Genomic DNA, 19,228 nt, shown 5'->3' on the forward strand with positions numbered 1-19,228 from the left:
TTTTGCTTCTGTTTTTTAATTTACGCTCTAAAATTAAAAGTTAGTATTTAGGTCCTTAATAAATTTATCATTTTACGTAATTGTAATTACATTTATAACCTTAATAAATTTAGTATTTTACATAATTATCACTGTACTTTTGTGATATTTATTTTTTAAATAATGTTTTATATAATTTATATTTATAGATTTTTTATACATATTTCTATGTATTTATATAAATTTTATCTTTTTTTTTATTTTTATTTTTATTATTTTTGTATATTTTTTATTATAAAAAATAATAATTTTGATATAATATTTAAAATATAATAATAATTATATTGTATCAAAATTATATTTAATAATTAAAAAAGATTAATTTATATAGTTTAAAAATATTACTATCATTTAATTAAAAATTAAACTTAGAAGTAATTATTAATCAAACACTTCAACTTTACCTTAACTTTTATTTTCAAACACTTGTACTTCTAACTTCCCACTAATTTTAAAATAATTTCTATAAAAATTAATTTTAAATAAGTAAAAACTCTCTCAAACACTCTCTTAATATCTATAACTTCACTAGCTAGCCCAAACAAGTATTAATGTACTTTATTCTCTTTGGTCGTACAGAATGGACAATGGAAGAATAGAATGAGAAAGTTAGTGTTGTTGACATTGAGCCGTTTGTGAGGAATCTAGTACTAGTAGTGCTATCGTCGTGGCTTCTTCTTCTTCACCACTGTGCTGCATTTATAATTCTATGACAATATTACTTGAAATAGTACTTGTTAATGTCTTGTTTAATTATATCAAAAATCCTCAGCATTTTCACAGGTATCAGTGATGGTGAGATTTTGTTAAGGAGCGAAGGGTCATCAGAAACCCTCGCAGGCCATGACAAGAGCTCGTGAACTCATTTCCCGTGAAGCAGCGACGGGGTAGTGGCACCAACAGTCAACAGATCACATGCTCTTTTGCGGTGGTGGGTAAACATGCAGCCAAGGATGGAGTTAAAAGAAGTAGGTTTAATCCGTCGAGGAATAACAAGTGGACCAGCTGATCGAGAACGAACGGGAGAAATGCTTCGACACCTCTGGCACATAGGCATGCATGCCTTGCCTTGGCCTCATTATCAGGAGCATTAATTTCCTTATGGGCCTAGCAATCCATGTTTTATATAATGTAAATGTCCCCAAAGCCTTTTTCTCCTAACATATATACACATTCAAGGTCAATCTTTAAAATATTCGTCCAATCCTTTAATTACTCTTTTGAGTGTTTTGCTATTACACTATGTCCAGTATAACACTTGATTGTGATGTAGCTGCGCCACTTTTTTGTTTGCTACACTATCTGTAAGGATATAAATAAGTTAAGTCGTTGATAATTTAAATTTGTTTGTACAATTTTAATTTTTTTTTATTTATATATCATATTGATGAGAATTTTATTTATAAACATAGTTCATAAATTTTATTATGATATTTTTTGTTGATAAATGATCCCGTCCGGAAGCTGAGTCGTACGGAGGCCGGTCGCGGTGGACTGGGCGTTGACGGAAAGTCGCGGGCGGTGCAGGCTCCCCACGGGTGGCTGATGCGGCTGCAAGACCCTGCGCACACTCAGACGATCCCCCCTCTCACGTTAGAGACCAAAACCCAGGAAAGAACAGACAGAAGCAGAAAGGAAAAACAGTTGTGGAAAAAAGTGACGGGGAGTGTGTGCGCGTACCTGCGTACGAGGGATTTCTCCCTTTATGCGTCCTCCCGCTAGAACCTCCTGAAAACGTTAGGCGCCCGGCTTTGTCCTCTAGTCCCGGACACTGTCGTGCTGCTATTTGTTGTGAAAGCATCTTTCTGGAATCTCCGCCTTCGCACTTGGGTTTTGTCCTGTAATGACTACTACTGGCTATGAGGGCATCTTTTCGTTTCAGGAACCTTCGCCCGTATCGTTGGTATGTAATGATTACCCCGACGGACCGTTGAGATTCTCCGCTCCCGTACACTTAGCTCCTCCGATCCATGGTATCCCCGCACCAGCCAGCACCTGTGGTTCGCATTTCCAGGCCTTCAACTCCATAACTGTCTAGACATAGCTACGCTGATCTTCAACCTGCATCCTGCGCTTTGTACTTCCCGGCCCTCAACCGCAGGTCTGTAGCTCGGGCTGCGATTCCGACCCATTGGCCTATACTTCCAGTTCTTGGCCTCTGCTGCTCCGCCGATCCCGACTTGCATCCCGCTTTGTACTTCGGCTCTCAACCGCAGGTCCAGAGTCGGCCGCTCGATCCCGCCACTCCCACCCATTGCCTATACTTCATCTTGGCCTCCGCTTACCGATACCGAGTTGCATCCTGCTTTGTACCTAGCCTCAACCGCACGGCGCAGCGGCCCCAGCCCCTCGATCCCCAGCGCGAAGATCGTCGGGAACTGGATCGACATGAAGAAGCTGGCCGCCACCAGCGCGATCAGCCCCGGCCAGCCGCGACTGCCCTATCTGCCTGCCTTTTTGACCGCCAAGTCGCTATGACTATTGACCGCCACCTCCTCGTGACTTTTGACCGCCACATAGCCTGGACTTTTCTAATCCTTTCCTCTTGGGCCCCTCCATCACTAACCGTATCACAAGCCTCCCCCACAAGTCTAGTCGAAGGAGGACGACAGTCTGACTGACTAGACCCCTGCACATTTCTGTGACTTCGGCCTATCTTTGTGATTTCAGCAGATCTCTGTATATCTGCCTCAGCGTATCTCTATGATCTCAGCATATCTTTGCGCACCCTGCTTCCTACGTCACGCGTCAGCTTTCGTGTCGCGTCGCTTGGGATACCATGCCTTCTTCATTACGTCACCAGTCGCTTGGGGTGTCGCGCCCATGCCTTTGCTTTGACTTGGCCACCCGCCTTCTTTATAAAGAGCCTCACGGTCACTTCTTCGCTCTATCCTTCTTCATTCCTGCTCCCCTACTATCTTTTGTTCACCCGCGCTTTACCTGCTTCTTTCCCCCGAAATGCATTCTCCTTCCTTTGACGAAGTTGATCAACTACCTTCCCAAATGCGGATAGATCAGCTCACCTCGCAACTTGCCGAGAAAGAACGTGAACTGGAGCGCCTGTCCAGGGACCGAGCTCGTCTGCTGGCTGCCTTGCATGACATGGACGCCCTGTATCGTCTTACAAAATCTCGCGTGCATGCAGAAAAGGCGATGAAAGACGAATACCAGTTTGATCTGCAGCACCAAATTAGCAGCCAAGACCGTTTGCAACGAGAGCATGAGACAGAGTTATCTCTCCTCCTTGCGGTTCTTGAGGACAAACAAGACACGCTCGCCCGGCAATAAACAGTCATCGACTCCCTTCACGCGGAGCTGGCCCGGGCTGTGAGCGCGCCTGAATCTCCAGACAGGTCTTCACGCGGAAGTGCTCATTGTCGCGGTGGCTCCTTTGTCAGGAGGCGTTTCTGCCTGTAGCCTTGGCTGTATCCCTCCCTTGCTGAACTGCGCTGCTACGCTTGTAGATTCGTCCCCTTTTGGCCCAGTTTCTCCTGCTCAATTTTCATCTAGCAAACACGTTTTTAGAAATAGGCCCTTGTGTAAGAGCCTAGAGTCGCTTCATGATTTCTTTTCATGCATGTATTTTGGATAATAAAGTCAATTTAGTGCTTAAAAATTGCAACTGTGATGAACGTGTAAAACCAGATTTCGTAGTTAATATTGGCGCTGTAGGAGTAGGGTAGATGGTGCTCCGCATCCCTTGCCCTGCGTATTGGCTGCATGTTTGAAATTTACGTAAAGTAAAACCAGATGTAGCTGACCTGATTATGGAAAACGCTCGGCTTAAGGTGAGGCACATCTCTCAGAAAGGTAGTTAGGCATAGGCACCGAGCTCGCTTATGATTTTCAAAGAGGGGCTGATTTTTTATTCCCGCATGGGGTCGACCTGAAAGGTCGTTGGTCGTGAGGACAGAGCTCACTTTTGATTCTCGCATGGGAGCCGACCTAAAAAGGTCGTTGGGCGTGAGGCACATCTCTCAGAAAGGTAGTTAGGCATAGGCACCGAGCTCGCTTATGATTTTCAAAGAGGGGCTGATTTTTGATTCCCACATGGGGGCCGACCTAAAAAGGTCGTTGGGCGTGAGAGCAGAGCTCACTTATAACTCGCACTGGGACGAGAGTTTGGGACTACCGACCTAAAAGGTCGTTGGCCGTGAGCACAGGGCCCACTTTTAATTCTCGCATGGGAGCCGACCTAAAAAGGTCGTTGGGCGTGAGGACAGAGCTCACTTATAACTCGCACTGGGGCGAGAGTCTGGGACTACCGACCTAAAAGGTCGTTGGGCGTGAGCACGGGGCTCACTTTTAATTCTCGCATGGGAGCCGACCTAAAAAGGTCGTTGGGCGTGAGGACAGAGCTCACTTATAACTCGCCGGGCGAGTCTGCAGGATCGACCTGTGGGTTGCGGAGCAGGGCTCACTTTTAATCTCAGATGGGAGCCGACCAAGAAGGTCGTGAGGCGAGCTCACTTATAACTCGTGACCGGGCGAGTGCAGGACTCTGCACCTGTAAAGGTCACGTGGAGCACGGGCTCACTTTAATTCTCGCATGGAGCCGACCTAAAAGGTCGTTGGGCGTGAGGACAGAGCTCACTTATAACTCAGACCGGGCGAGTTCAGGGACTACCGACCTGTGGTTGTCACGTGAGCACGGGCTCACTTTTAATCTCGCATGGGAGCCGACCTAAAAGGTCGTTGGGGAGCAGAGCTCACTTATAACTCGACCGGGCGAGAGTGCTGAGACTACCACCTGTGTTGGGCGTGAGCACGGGCTCACTTTTAATTCTCGTGGGAGCCGACCAAGGTCGTTGGGCGTGAGGACGAGCTCACTTATAACTCGTGACCGGGCGAGAGTGGGACTACCGACCTAAAGGTTGTTGGGCGTGAGCACGGGGCTCACTTTTTTCTCGCATGGGAGCCGACCTAAAAAGGTCGTTGGGCATGAGGACAGAGCTCACTTATAACTCGACCGGGCGAGAGTTCACTACCGACCTAAAAGGTCGTTGGCGTGAGCACGGGGCTCACTTTTAATTCTCGCATGGGAGCCGACCTAAAAAGGTCGTTGGGCGTGAGGACAGAGCTCACTTATAACTCGCACTGGGGCGAGAGTCTGGGTACTCCGGTCCGAGACCGGTGGCGATGGCGCTGGTCCGAGACCAGTAATGATACTCCGATCCGAGACCGGTGGCGATGGCGCTGGTCCGAGACCAGTAATGATACTCCGGTCCGAGACCGGTGGCGATGGCGCTGGTTCGAGACCTGCTGGACCCTCCTTGCTAGTAGCACAGATGTGATGCTCTCTTCAGCCTCCATTTGCCTCATCTGAACCGCCTTAATTACTTCTACCGGGCTGGGCGTTATTCGCCAGTTTTGCGCTCGTTCTGCCGCATCCCTCGTCTTCCTGCAAGCATATCATGCATAGTATAGGATGTGGGCGGGAGAGAGGGAACATGAACCTTATTCGGCCCTGGGCACGCAACGCTCTTTTAGCTTGTGGGAGCTTCGCGTGCCTTTGCATGCTGGTGTGGTAACGAACCGGCCTGGGGGCTGTCTCCACCGAGATGCTTGCCTAGCTACTCCGAGTAAGCAGCTCCCCTGACTGCCAACCCGTGCCTTCCTAACCTCCGCTGATCAGCCCTGTTCCCCTCGCGACCCCTACTGGATTGCCTGACCCTTGCAGCTCTGTAAAATCTCCCACTCGACCTTACCGAGGGATGCCTCTTTTTTAGAGCCATACCTTGTCATGATTACTCCGCCGCGCCTATCTTTAATAGGTTTATTCTTATGCTGACACCTGTCCGTTGCATTTATGGTCCACGCTTCCTGACGTCAGTTTCCATACCTTTTTCGTACGCCTCCGTGCTTACTTCCCTTTAGACGGCGCGGGGCGGGTTACCCAAAAAGATACTCGGCCCGATTCTCGATGCTTCTCAGGCATGAATGGGCTTTATAAACCCTAAAGGTCATCTGCCGCTTTCTTTCCAACGCTTCGTTCTCCTCCTATCCTCCTCCGTGCTCGTCCTTGTTAGTGCAACTTGCCATCTTCCGGCCCGAGCTCGCGACCCCTCTGCCCTTCTGATCGTTCCTGGCCTGTGATCCTTCTCGCCTTCTTTCGGATTTGGACCACCGTGACCTGTCGGTATTACAATCCCTTCTGCAATTGGATTCCTCATATGAGCTTCGACTCCCATCACCCAATGAACATCCTTCGTCTCCTCCTGAAGGTTGTATAACTGTCTTTAGAGATCAGATTATGGGCGGTCTTCGCTTTCCTTTGCACCCCTTTATTTCAGACTTGTGCCAATATTGCGGCATCGGCGTCTCCCAGTTTGCTCCCAATGTATTTCGAGCTATCTGTGGAACTGTCATCTTATGTCGTATCTATCGAATTTCCTTGACGCCTCACCTATTCCAGCACTTCTACTCTTTCCGGCGAGCCGAGGCGGGGATATTCAACGTTCAGGCCAAGCCAGGCTTTAAGTTCTTTGACGGCCTACCTTCTTCCAATAAGGGCTGGAGGTCCCGCTTTTTCTTTCTTAAACCGCCTTCCCCCTTGGCTGGGTCTTCTCAGTGGCGCCCCCTCCCGGCTTCGGCTTTCCCCCCACATGTTCATGAATCTGCCTGCTTTGCAGCTGCGGACAAGTTGACCGGTGTTCTTGTTCGCTTGTCTGTGCTGATGCTGGAAGGCATTTTATACACCTTCGGTCTTAGTCCCGTCCCTGCAGGAATCGGAGCTCCCTTTGGTAAGTTGTCTATTCTTGCACGCCGCTCTTCGCTAACTGAGGTGCCTTTTCTTTTTTATTCTTGTAGCGGCTGCTATCCTCCGTTCCTTTGCCTGCCAAGAGACGCCCGCAGTTGCTGTCCTGGAAGCCCTGCATCAGGAGCTGACACCAGGCCTACCTTCTGATCCAGCTGCTGCCTTCGATCCTCAACTTCCAGCACCCCCGACCTCTGATGTTGTGATTGCCCCGCCGCTCGCAGTGCTACCTTCTCCCAGCGCTGCAGACCCAGCATTGTCCCACACCTCCGATCAACCTGCGACTGCTTCTTCGCCCACTAGACAGGCTCCTCCTCTCCGTCCTACTCTGCGGCTGCGTGTGACGCGCAATAGCAAACGGACGACCCCGGTCCCCGCCACTTCTCCTCCACCTTCACAGCGCCAACGCGTGGTGGTTCTTTCTTCCCCCTCCAAGTCTTCGGGCACGAGCTCGGCTCAGGAGACAAGTTTGGGCCAGGAACAGGCCTATGACCTGGAGGTGGCAGGCCCGCCGTCAGACCGACTTACTAAGGCGCCACTCCAGAGCGTGCTACCTGCCCCGCCTTCACCTTCTGGTGGCCAACCCCTGGATTCGTTGACTCCTCCAGCCTCCTCCCCTCTGATACCAACGAGCTTGGCTGTGCCTATTTCTGAACCGCCCTCCCCGGACTGGGCCTTTAGGGCCCTCTGGAGGCTTCCTTCGGCGACTGACCCGGCGAACGTGCCGGCTGCTACCTCATCCCCTTTTTTTGGTAGGGTCGACTTCCACGGGGCCTTGGCCAACTCCTGGCAATCGGCTCATCGGCAGTTCTGGGAAAGTGAATACCCTCTGGAAGAGCTCGATCAGGTTGCTTGTTCTCTGGTCGCGGTGAGTCCCTTCTTCCCTTCTTTCCTTCTTCTGGGTGTGCGTGTGTGTTTCCATAACCTCCTTTCCCCTCCTATGGGCACTTGCAGACCTGCTCGGCGAGTCTGAGCGTAGTCCAACGAGCGGCCGAGCTAGAACAGGAGAATGTGGCACTCAAGGCCAGTCTCCGGGAACTGGAACCCCCTTCATCTTTCACAGCTCCTTCTGAGCCCTCCCTGGAAGGCCTGGACTCCTGTCTGCCCGCCTGCCGGGGAATCAGCGGCCTCCGCCTGGGCCCTTTCTGACGCCGCATTCAACAAACTGCGGGCATTGGAGGCGGCCTTAAAGGCGAGTGAGTCTTCCCTGGCCTCTAAAGTGGAACGCCGTCAAGCGGTGACCTCTGAACTAAAAAACCGAGAGGCAGAGCTGCTTGCCCAGTCCAGGGAATTGGCTCTGCTGAAGCAAGGTCGGGAGCTCCTACAGATGGGGCTGGCTGAAGCCTAAACCGTGTCCAGTGCTGCTGTGGGTCGGGAAACCACCCTGCGAGCTCAGTGGGAAGCTTGCCAGGCCCAGCTTCAATCTTTGCAGGCGGAGCTTTCGCGGGCCCAGGAGGCAGTGTCTCAGGGCCAGAGTGACCTGGCTGCAGCTCGCGCGGAGGCTACCCAGGACAAGGACGCCATGGCAGAGTACCTGGCGGGAGAGCTCGGGCGGCTGAAGGCCTACCGCTTGGCCTATGTTCGTTCTTCCTTTTTCCTTCAGAAGCTGGGGCGCTGGATGGTCGTGCTGCTGAGTTACGGGGCTGCTGGCGGGGTAAGACAAGCCTTCGAGCAAGGTTATTTGCGCGCAGCGCCCCCCGCCACTTTCTTGGATACTGCTCGCCTGGCCCGGGAACTGCCGCAGGACACCTTCCCCTCCTTCGAGGCGGATGACGGGCTCTTCTTCCAGGCTGCTCCTCCTCCTGCTACCGCTCCAACCCCCGTAGAGGTGTCTCCCCAGGATCTTCCTGCCGCCATCCCCGAAGCTTCTGAAGCCCTTGCCCCTCCTCTTGCTGAACCAGCCGACCCGGCTTCCCCTCGGTCGGCTCCTGATAACCTGTCTTCTCCTTCTCCGAATGTAGTGTAACTAGAACTATGTTATGCCGCTTGCTTTTTGATGCGTTGCTACCGGCTCTTCTTTGGCCGCATTTGTGTAATCGTACTGACCTCGGCCTGCTTATCTCCGATTTCCCCTGCGATCCGACAACTATGCCGCGTCCACCCCGCGTACTTGTAGCTTGTTTTCTTTGGGCAATTGTTCGTTGGTTTCGGTCGAGCTCTGATGATCAGATTTCCCTTGTCTACTTTCCTTCGCTACGTGGCTTCTCCCCCCCATCGTTGCCCTTCTACTGAGCCGGCCTGGGCCAAAGGCTACCTCGCGTGTCCGTGCAGCTCGCTGATTTGACTTATCCGCCTTCTGGTGACCCCTCCGTACACTTTTGTCCTGTTTGAAACAATTTCCTAGGGGGACGCTTCGTATATCGAGCCCTTGTCTTCCCTTTAATGCCCCCTGGCTATCTTCTCGAAGCTCATCACAGAGCGTTCCTCGTCTACTCCAGACCCGGCATCTACCGTCCATTGTTAACTTACGAAAATGTCCTCCGCCCACCATACCTATAAGTATCATCTGACCCTTTCTTTCACCATCACAGTAGAGCACTCAAACGTCGCTGCCGCCGACTAATTTCCTCTGAAACCCTGCGGCGATCAGTCCCTTCCCCTTCGGCGCTTCTTTGCGGTTGTCCTCTCCACCCTCTAAGGCGCTATCTTCTGCCATGGCCTCTCCTTCCTGAGTCTCTCTGTTGGCGGAGCATTTTCCAGGCGTTTCGAACTTCGCCGAGTTAGATTGGGATGACCTACGGTACGCTTATGAAATCCCTGTTAGCTTCCTCCCTATCATCCCTACTATTGCAAACCTTTACTTCGATCCTCCGCCGGGTTCGTGTACTTTCTTCACTGAGCAATTTGTGTCTGGCCTTCGTCTACCTCCACATCCTTTCCTATCTGGAGTGTGCCGCTACTTCAACATCCCCTTAGGTCAGTTAACTCCCGACTCCATAAAGATTTTATGTGGCTTCGTGATACTCTGTGAGGTTTGCGAAGTTTCCTGGTCTGCTCCCCTCTTTCACTGCTTCTTCGCCCTCGCTCGGCGTGCCGATGGTCTTTTTGACTTTCAAGCTCGCAGTCAAACTGCCTTTTTCTCCCGTCTTCCTTCTCCTCACGCTAACTGGAGGAAAAAATTCTTTTTTCTCCGGTTTCCCGAAGAGACAGACTGGCCTATGCGTTGGCAACCTGAACTTCCTCCGCCCCCGGCGTTGGAAGAGTTTCACATGGACCTCTCCTATGCTGTAGCGGCGACAAGAATGGAGCTTTGGCACCTGGATCTGACGAGACTACTATCTGAAGACATGCTTTCTTTTTTCCGGCTGAATCCCTCCTTCTCCGGGGCGCCGCGCTCATTAGGTAAATCCGCGCTTGGCTCTTCTCTTCTGCTTACGCTTGTTTTCTCTACAAGAATAACCTTCCGTGTCGACGCCTACAGCGGAGGCCTTGCATCGTGCCTCAGAGGTTCTGCCCCTACCTCTAGACGATCTGGAAATAATGCGACGTGGTCGAGTAATCTTGGAGAGGAGGCTACTCCCTTATCCCGGCCCCGTTTCCCCCGGGGCAGCAGTCCAACCCGTTTCCGACCCCACTGCGCATGAAGCTCCTTCTCCACAGGTCGCCCCCAGCGGGGATCGGGGTCACGCTCAGGCTAGCCATCGAGCTAGGCGGGTCTTCCGAGGAGCCCCCCGGGCCTCCCGACGGGGTCGCGCGGCTCTTCATCGCGCGGGTCGAAACTTGTCTGGTCAAGGCGCTGCGGGTGGCGATGCCACGGCCCCCTCCCAGGGTCTACCTCGTTCTGACGATTCTGGCTCTGATGGTCAGCCCCAACTTCAAAGACGGCGCCGAAGACCAGGTCTGACTTCTCGCAGACTCTATGCTGTTCCCTTATCACCGCAGTGTTCCTTGCCGTCATCATGGCTGGCTCTAACATCATTTCCTCTTGTTATTGTTGCGCTATTTCCCTGACAGCCTCCCCCAACCCCTACAGGGGAAGACCCTCTGCGTTTCGTTCTGCCCCCTTCCTCAGGAGGAGGACAGCCCCGATGAGCAACGTGGCCCGGCATCAGGCGAGCCCACTCCCGAGTCGCCTCCTGCTCCTCCCGGCTCGGACGCAGGCCCTTCTCAACCCGCCGGCCCTTCTCAACCTGCCCGCCATTGTTATAGGACCACTATCCCCTCTGAAGCAGCTCAGGCTCGACGACATGATGTCTCTACTAGCGTCTTGGCGATGAAAGGCTGCCTTGGCAGCTTGTGGGCAGAGAGCATGAATCAAATGGGTAGCTTGTCGCCCTTAGCTCAAATGGATAGGTTCTCGAAGTCTTGGGCTAAAGTAAGTACCTTGTTCCTTCTCCTGAATGCGAGTTTGCTTTAACTGAGGGTTGTTATTCTTGGTCCAGACTCACGCAGAGTCCCTGGTGCTGAACCAATCCTTCCACACCCTCCACCATGAAAGCAAAGACCTCCGGGACAAAGTCTCTGAACTAGAGCTACAACTAAATGATCCCGATCAAGCCAGCCACGCCTTGCGAGCCGAGATTCGAGCTCTAACCAACCAGACTGAGCGGCAAAAAAGGTCTCTGACGCAGGTCAGAGACGAGCTTCGAGCTGTGCGTGAAGAAAGAGCCGCACAAGAGGCGGGACATCAGCAACAGCTCGCCCATCAGGTTGGGGAGACTCAGTCCAGAGATACCCTGCTACGGGAGAAGGACAATAAGCTGGAGGTTTAGGCAGCTAAGTTGGCAGCCCAGGAAGCAGAGCTGCAGGCCTTGAGGGAGGAACTGTCTCAGTCTCGGGCGACTTTGACGGGAGTGTCTACCGCCTTGCCAGCCTATCAAGAGGGAGAAGAAGCTCGTTGCCTGCGAAGCCGAATGTCGTATCTGACTTCTCCTGAATTTCTATCCCAGGCTGGGGCACGCTTTGCTATGACCGTGCCATATACGGCGGCTGGAGTTATCAGGCAACTGAACGCGCAGGGCTTCTTGAGCTCCATCCCCCCAGCAGACTTCTTGAATCACAACCTAATCATTCAAGGCTTTCCGTATGAGATTTTTGCTCCTTTCAAATGATCTGTACTAGCCACTTAAACTGGGAAATCATTACATGTACATATGTCTTTTCGAGTTTTCACTTGACTATCCTACTGCCTCCACGCCCCTCGTCTGATCCGGCCTACGTCCACAGAGCCAGCCCCCTCAAACTCGATAGGGCCATAGGTAGTTGGCACTCCAAGGTCGATCCAACTTCCTTCCTTGAGCGTCTTGTAAATAATAGGCTCCCGATGCCAATCTCTTGATAACCTTGTACGGTCCCTCCCATTGAGGAGTCAACTTCGTCACTTCCCCTAAGGGCTTTATCTGCTTCCAGACCAGGTCACCTTCTCCGAAGAACCGAGGGATCACCTTCCTATTATAGTTCTGTCTCATCCTCTGTCTGTAGGCTTCCAACCTGGCAGCTGTTTGCTCACGAATTTCGCTAATGAAATCCAGTTCAGCCAGCCGTCGCTCGGTGTTCTCTTCGTCGTACATCATCCTTCTTACAGAAGGTATCCCGACCTCCAGAGGAACCACCGCTTCATTACCATAGACCAGATGGAAGGGTGTCAGACCTGTGCTCTCTCGGGGCGTCGTACGGTAGGCCCACAAAATGCCTGGGAGCTCGTCCACCCAGCTGCCCCCCATGTGATCCAGCTTGACTTTAAGCCCGCGTACTATCTCCCGATTGACCACCTCGGTCTGACCATTACTTTGAGGATGAGCCACTGAGGTGAAGGCCTGAGTTATGCCGAACCCCTTGCACCAATTCTGTATCCTGTGCCCCTGGAATTGTCTGCCATTGTCCGACACTAACTTATGGGGTAAGCCAAATCTGCAAAAGATATTTTTCCATAGGAACTGGATCACCGCATCTTCAGTGATTCTGGCTAGGGCTTCTACTTCTACCCACTTGGAGAAGTAGTCTACTGCTACCAACAAGAAGCGCCTCTGCCCGGTAGCCATCGGGAAAGGCCCCACGATATCCATACCCCATTGGTCGAAAGGGCAGGATACTGTAGAAGTTCTCAGCAGCTCTGTAGGTTTGTGCGTCAGGCTCTGGTACTTCTGGCATGATAGACAAGTATTCACCAACCTCTGTGCGTCCTTCTGCAAGGTAGGCCATAAATAACCAGCCAACAATACCTTCCGAGCCAGCATTCTTCCCCTAGCGTGATTACCACAGCACCCCGAATGTATCTCTCGCAAGGCCTGGTCCGCTTCCTCCATATTCAGGCACTTGAGTAGAGGTCTGGAGAAAGACCTTTTGTACAGCTGATCCCCAATCATTGCATAAGAGTGGGCTTGCCTCCTGATCATACGCGCCTCCTCGGGGTTGGTGGGTATGGCTCCTTGCTAAAGAAAGCTCATTATGGGCGCTCTCCAATCAATTACTTCTCCCGCGTTATTCTGTAAATCTATCTGGGCTACAAGGAAGGTCTGCGCTATAGATCGGTCGAGCGTCCATGTACTCAGGGAACTAGCCATTTTAGCCAACTCATCCGCTCTTTCATTTTCAGCTCTAGGAATCTTCGTGACTGTGACCTCCTTGAATTCTCCTTTCATCTTTTCATAAGCCTCCTTATAAACTTGCATCCTCTCGCTATTCACCCCAAATTGCCCGGTTGTCTGCTGCGTTACCAGCTGGGAATCGGAATATATGATGACTCGGCTCGCCCCCACATGCCGAGCTGCTTGCAGGCCTGTTAGTAGAGCTTCATATTCTGCCTCATTGTTGGTGGCTCTGAAATTTAACCGCACGACCAACTGCATGATATCTCCCTGTGGGGATATGAGCAGTGCTCCTACGCCACTCCCCCGATGGGTAGCCGACCCGTCCACGTAGATTTTCCAGACCTCTTCTGAGTCCGCTGGGTATACTTCTGTCAGGAAATCTGCCAGAGCCTGTGCTTTGATTGCGGTTCGAGGCTGATATTGTATGTCATACTCCCCTAGCTCAGTTGCCCACTTGATAAGCCGACCCGCCACTTCCACCTTGGTGAGAGCTCGGCCCATTGTACTGTTCGTCAAGACGGTAAAGGGTGCGCCAAGAAATACGGCCGGAGACGCCGAGCCACGAGAACAAGTCCATAGACCAACTTTCGGTGGCAGATACCTGAGACCTCGGCCTCCTTCAATAGATGATCAAGAAATACACCTACCTGCGTTGTACATTATCCCGCCCTTAACTAGCACGCCCCACGGCCAGGGGTGGTGACAAGTAGACCCAAAGGGCCTCCCACAACAGGCTTGATGCGGTGATGGCAAAGACCAGTGTATCGCTGCTCTTCAAAGGTCTGTGTGCAGCATTCTTTTCGTCCACCGAAACTTGGCCTCTTTCCCGAGGACTTCAAGAAGGGCGCGGCTCATCTGCAGATTGAGATAAATCGACAGGTTGTTATCCTCGACCACCTGCGTCCTCTTCGATTCGAGGATCCTGCATGTTCAAGTGCTTGCACCTTCTCGTGGTTGGCCTCATCCCTCGCTCGGTCACCGGATAGCCCGTAAACTTCCTCCTTGGCCCGAAGACATTTCAAGGGTTGACCACCCATATTGCCTCGAGTCCCAGTGTTTCTTCTACATCTTTATCGATCGGACGCAGAGGGACTTGATCAGATGTCATCAACATAAACCTCTACGTTCCGCCCGATCTGAGCCCGAAAGACTTTGTCCATCATCCTTTGGTAGGTAGCTCCGGCGTTCCTGAGCCCGAATGGCATGACGGTATAGCAGAAAGTACCGTCAGCCGTTATGAAGCTGACCTTCTCCTGGTCTTTCCGGGCTAAGGGTATTTGATGATATCCCTGATAAGCGTCCATCATGCATATCCTTTCACAACCAGCCGTTGAGTCCACCACCTGATCGATACGCGGGAGAGGATAACAGTCTTTGGGAGTGGCTTTGTTGAGGTTGCGAAAGTCTATGCACACCCTCCACTTGTTGTTTGGCTTCTTTACCAACACGACGTTAGAGAGCCAAGACGGGAATTGCACCTCCCGGACGTGTCCAGCCCTCCTGACTACTTCAGCTCGGATAATTTTATTCTGCTCGGCAGGGAAGTTTCTCTTCTTCTGCTTGACTGGCTTAGCCTCGGGTATAATATGCAATTTGTGCTCGGCTACTTCTGGTCTGACCCCGGGCAACTCCTCTGGCGACCAAGCAAAGACGTCTCGGTTGCGGCTCAGACACTGTATCAGCTCCGCTTTAAGCTCCGGAGGTAAGTCACTGGCGATGCGAGTGATGCTCTCCGATCTGTCGGGGTGTAGCTGGACCTCCTCCCAAGAGATCGGTTCTTCAGTAATAGGTAGCGGTTCCTCTTGGATAGCGTGTACTCCCCCATCTTGCGTCCTCCGGCTTTTGCGCGCCTCTACTCGGACCATGTCTATGTAGCAGCTACGAGACACTTTCTGCTCCCCCTTGACCTCTCCGACCTGCTCGCCGACCGGGAACTTGATCTTCTGGTGAAAGGTGGAGACGGCAGCCCGGAACTCATGCAGGGCTGGCCTTCCCAGGATAACGTTGTAGGAGGAAGGCGAATCCACCACAATGAAAGTGCTCCTCCGCGTGCGCACCAATGGCTCAGTGCCCATGGAAATGGCCAGCTTGATCTGACCCATGGGTTTGACTTCATTACCTGTAAATCCGTACAAGGAAGTGGTTACAGGTTGGAGCTCAGCGGCGTCGATCTGCATCTCCTCAAACGCAGCCCTGAATAAAATGTTGACCGAGCTCCCGGTATCCACAAAGACCCGAGCCACCTGGCTATTAGCAATAACGGCCCGACATGAGGGCATCATCGTGAGGCGCCTCTAAACCCTCCAAGTCTTGGGGCCGAGGTCGAGGATAGCCGATGCTGCCGCCAGAGTCGCATCCCACGGCCCCTACATATAGTCGTGGCATGTGCTTTACGTGCCCGACCGAGTCTCCGTCGGTGGGCCCTCCCGAATCATACCAATCTCGCATGCCCACGCTGCCCGATTATCGAGTTCTCCGCCCTTCGTCTTCCACGGGCCACTTGGTTAGGTGGGCCCTAGGTCGGGCCGGCCCGCCGAGCACGCCCACAGTCTTCTTCCTCCATTCTCTGTGTTTGGAGGCCGGCGGGGGCAAGCCTTGTTCGCACCGCCTCGAATCCCGGCGAATTGAAAGTAGTTCGAGATCGTGTCTGGACCGATGATATGCACATGGTGCTCCCTTGGTCCAGGCCACAGGCGCTTGTATGGCGGCGATCATGGAGTCGGGCCTGGCCCGAGCGGGCGGGGCAGTGCCTGGGTTGAATGCGTTAGAAGGGCCGGGTCATGTGGTGCTCTTTCTTCTTCGGTTGCTGGTGCCACCGCCTTCTCGCTCGCGGCTGTGCTTCTTCCACTTTGATGTAGACGAAGATTTCTACCATATCAAAACTCCAGGGGTTTTGATGAGATCCTCAAGAATTCCCCTTCTCGCAATCCGTGGGAGAAGGCGCCATCGATATCTCGAGAGGTGGCGAGGGACGCTTGGCTACTTGATCAATCGATTGATGTAGCCAGAGGGCTCTCTGACTCGCTGAGAGCAAAAGACAAGGCGGTTTTTGGTATTTACGATCACGCGAAACGGCGCAGGAAGGCCGTTTTGAAGTCCCTGAAGCGGCTGATGGATTCTGGGGGTAATCCATCGAACCACTTTTGCGCCGATCCAGACAGAGTGTGCAGGAAGACTCGGCATTTGACGGCATCGCTATATTGATACAATATAGCCGCGTTCTTGAACTTTCTCAGATGCTCTTCTGGGTCCTTGCTCCCATCATATTCTCCAATGTTTGGGGCTCGGTAACCCCTCAGCAGGCTTTCTTTCAAGATCTGGGCAGAGAAAGGTACCTTATCATCAGGATCTTCGGGCAGATCTTCAGCCATGATCACGACCTTCCCCTTTCCTGAATCCCGAGGCGGGTGTAGAGAGCTTTCCGCCACTGAGGCTGGTGGCTCCTCCTTCTTTGGACTACGCCCGCGAGGTCCGGACCGATGATAATCGCGGCGGGGCTCTCGGAATGAAGCACGCGGAAGTTCTTCCTACTGCTTCCTCTTTGAGCTCTGTCGGAAGCGGGAGCTAGTTCTTTGGATGCCTCGGGGGCTGGGCGAGGTCGTGAAACTGTGCCTTGTCTTTCGGAGGCGGCCTGCTTCCTAACCTCCTTGAAAAGCTCGTACTCCCCCGCTGATCCTCCGGCTAGAGCTTCGACCGAGTCCTCCATCTTCACGCTCCGGAACAGGTTCTTGTGTTCCCACAGACGGCGCTAATTTGATCCGTCCCAGCCGAGCGGGTCGGAGAGCTGGATCAGGTTGGGTCGGAAAGTCGCGGGCGGTGCAGCTCCCCACGGGTGGTCGATGCGGCTGCAGGACCTGCAAGACACTCGACGATCCCCTCTCACGTTATAGACCAAAACCAGGGAAAAAGTCCCTATCGTCGCTCAAGTCAGGTCCTTTTTCCCCGAAAAAAGCAGACATAAGGAGAAAAGGAAAACAGTTGTGGAAAAAGTGACGGGAGTGTGTGCGCGTACTGCGACGAGGGATTTCTCCCTTTATCGCCCTCCTGCTAGAACACCTCGCCGAAAACGTTACGCCGGCTTTGTCCTCTAGTCCTGACACTGTCACCGCTATTTGTTGTGAAAGCATCTTTGTTAGGAACCTCCGCGACTTGGGTTTTGTCCTCAGAATGAGGGCGCAGTGGCGGCACCTCACATGAGGGCATCTTTTCGCTTCAGAACCTTCGCCGCCGCATCGTTGGTATGTAATGATTACCCTCGACGGACCGTTGAGATTCTCCGCTCCCGTACTATTTAGCTCCTCCGATCCATGGTGTCCCCGCACCAGCCTGCACTGTGGTTCGCATTTCCGAGCCTTCAACTCGCAGACCCAATTTCTAATCTGGACATAGCTACGCCGATCTTCAACCTGCGATCCTGGCTTGTACTTCCCTGCCTCAACCGCAGTGTCCAGAGCTCTCGGCCGCTCGATCACCGCCTGCCCACCCATTGGCCTATACTCAGCCTGGCCTTTGCTTAGCTCTGCCGATCCCGACTTGCATCCCGCTTTGTACTTCCGGCCTCAACCGCAGGTCCAGAGCTCTGGCCGCTCGACCGCCTCTCCCGACCCATTGGCCTATACTTCCAGCTCTTGGCCTCTGCTTAGCTCTGCCGACATCGACTTGCATCCTGCGTTTTGTACTTCCTAGCCCTCAACCGCAGTCTCAGAGTTCTGCCACTTCGATCACCGCCGCCTCGACCGGCCAGTGCTCAGATTGCGCCTCACCGCAGCTCCGTGGATCGAGCTACTGATCGACTCTGCCAGCTCGGCCGCCTCATGCTCAGATTTGCCCTCTGCAGGCCTATAGCTTAGGTCGCCACCCGCCTTGCCGATCCCAACCCGCTCGCTTACGCCGAGCCCCCGACCGCCTGCCTACCTTTTTGACCGCCAAGTCGCCATGACTATTGACCGCCACCTCCTCGTGACTTTTGACCGCCACATAGCCTGGACTTTTCTAATCCTTTCCTCTTGGGCCCCTCCATCACTAACCGTATCAATAAACATTAATAAACTAACATGTATTTATTCAAAATTTTGATTTAATTTAATGAGTTGTTCAAACTTATTTATTTAATTAACTTAGCTTTATATATATATTGAATGAACGTAAATAAATTTTTATCAAACTGAATATTAAATTTGTTCATTAACGTTTAGTTCATTTACAATTCTAACAATTTGTTAAGATAATCCTCCTTAATTTAAATTCTTATTAATTGTTTTAATTTTAAAATTATTTTTGAAAAATATAAATATAAGAATTTTTCAACCAAGCATACACATTTTTTGGGTTGAAAAATTAAACCAAAGATCGAATGTTTGGGAAATTATACTAGCACTGATGGTTGATAGCTAAGAGGTGATAGTTAACATTAAGGAAATTACTAGGATAGTGGAACGCTTCCATGTATCAAATATGGAAGAGGAGGATATTGGATGCTCCAATTGAACTATGATATGCATAGCTCCTTATGTTTTGTTCAAAATGATAAATGTATGAGGGTCCAAATCTTATATAGAATTATATTGAAATTTTTTTATGGAATTAAATCGATCATTTTCAAAATTAATCGATCGTTAGAATTAAATATAATAATAAGAAGAAGAAGAAGAAGAATATAATAGTAACTGTAGGTATGCAGTGAAAAGGATAAAAGTTGACAACCCTGAAGGTGGGAGAAAAGGGACAAAGGAGGGGAATGTTACTGAAAGTAAGAAAGGCAACAAAGGATTTATAGCCACTTTCAGTCGTTGACTGATAGTTTGTCTTTCAGTGTTGAATCAAATAAATGGTCCCAAAACCCCTTTCGCAATGAGTACTACTGCACAAGGACCACAACCATGCAAATTGCCCTTAAAAGGGT

Source organism: Zingiber officinale, chromosome 3B, assembly GCF_018446385.1.
Source record: "Zingiber officinale cultivar Zhangliang chromosome 3B, Zo_v1.1, whole genome shotgun sequence".
Lineage (NCBI taxonomy): Eukaryota > Viridiplantae > Streptophyta > Magnoliopsida > Zingiberales > Zingiberaceae > Zingiber > Zingiber officinale.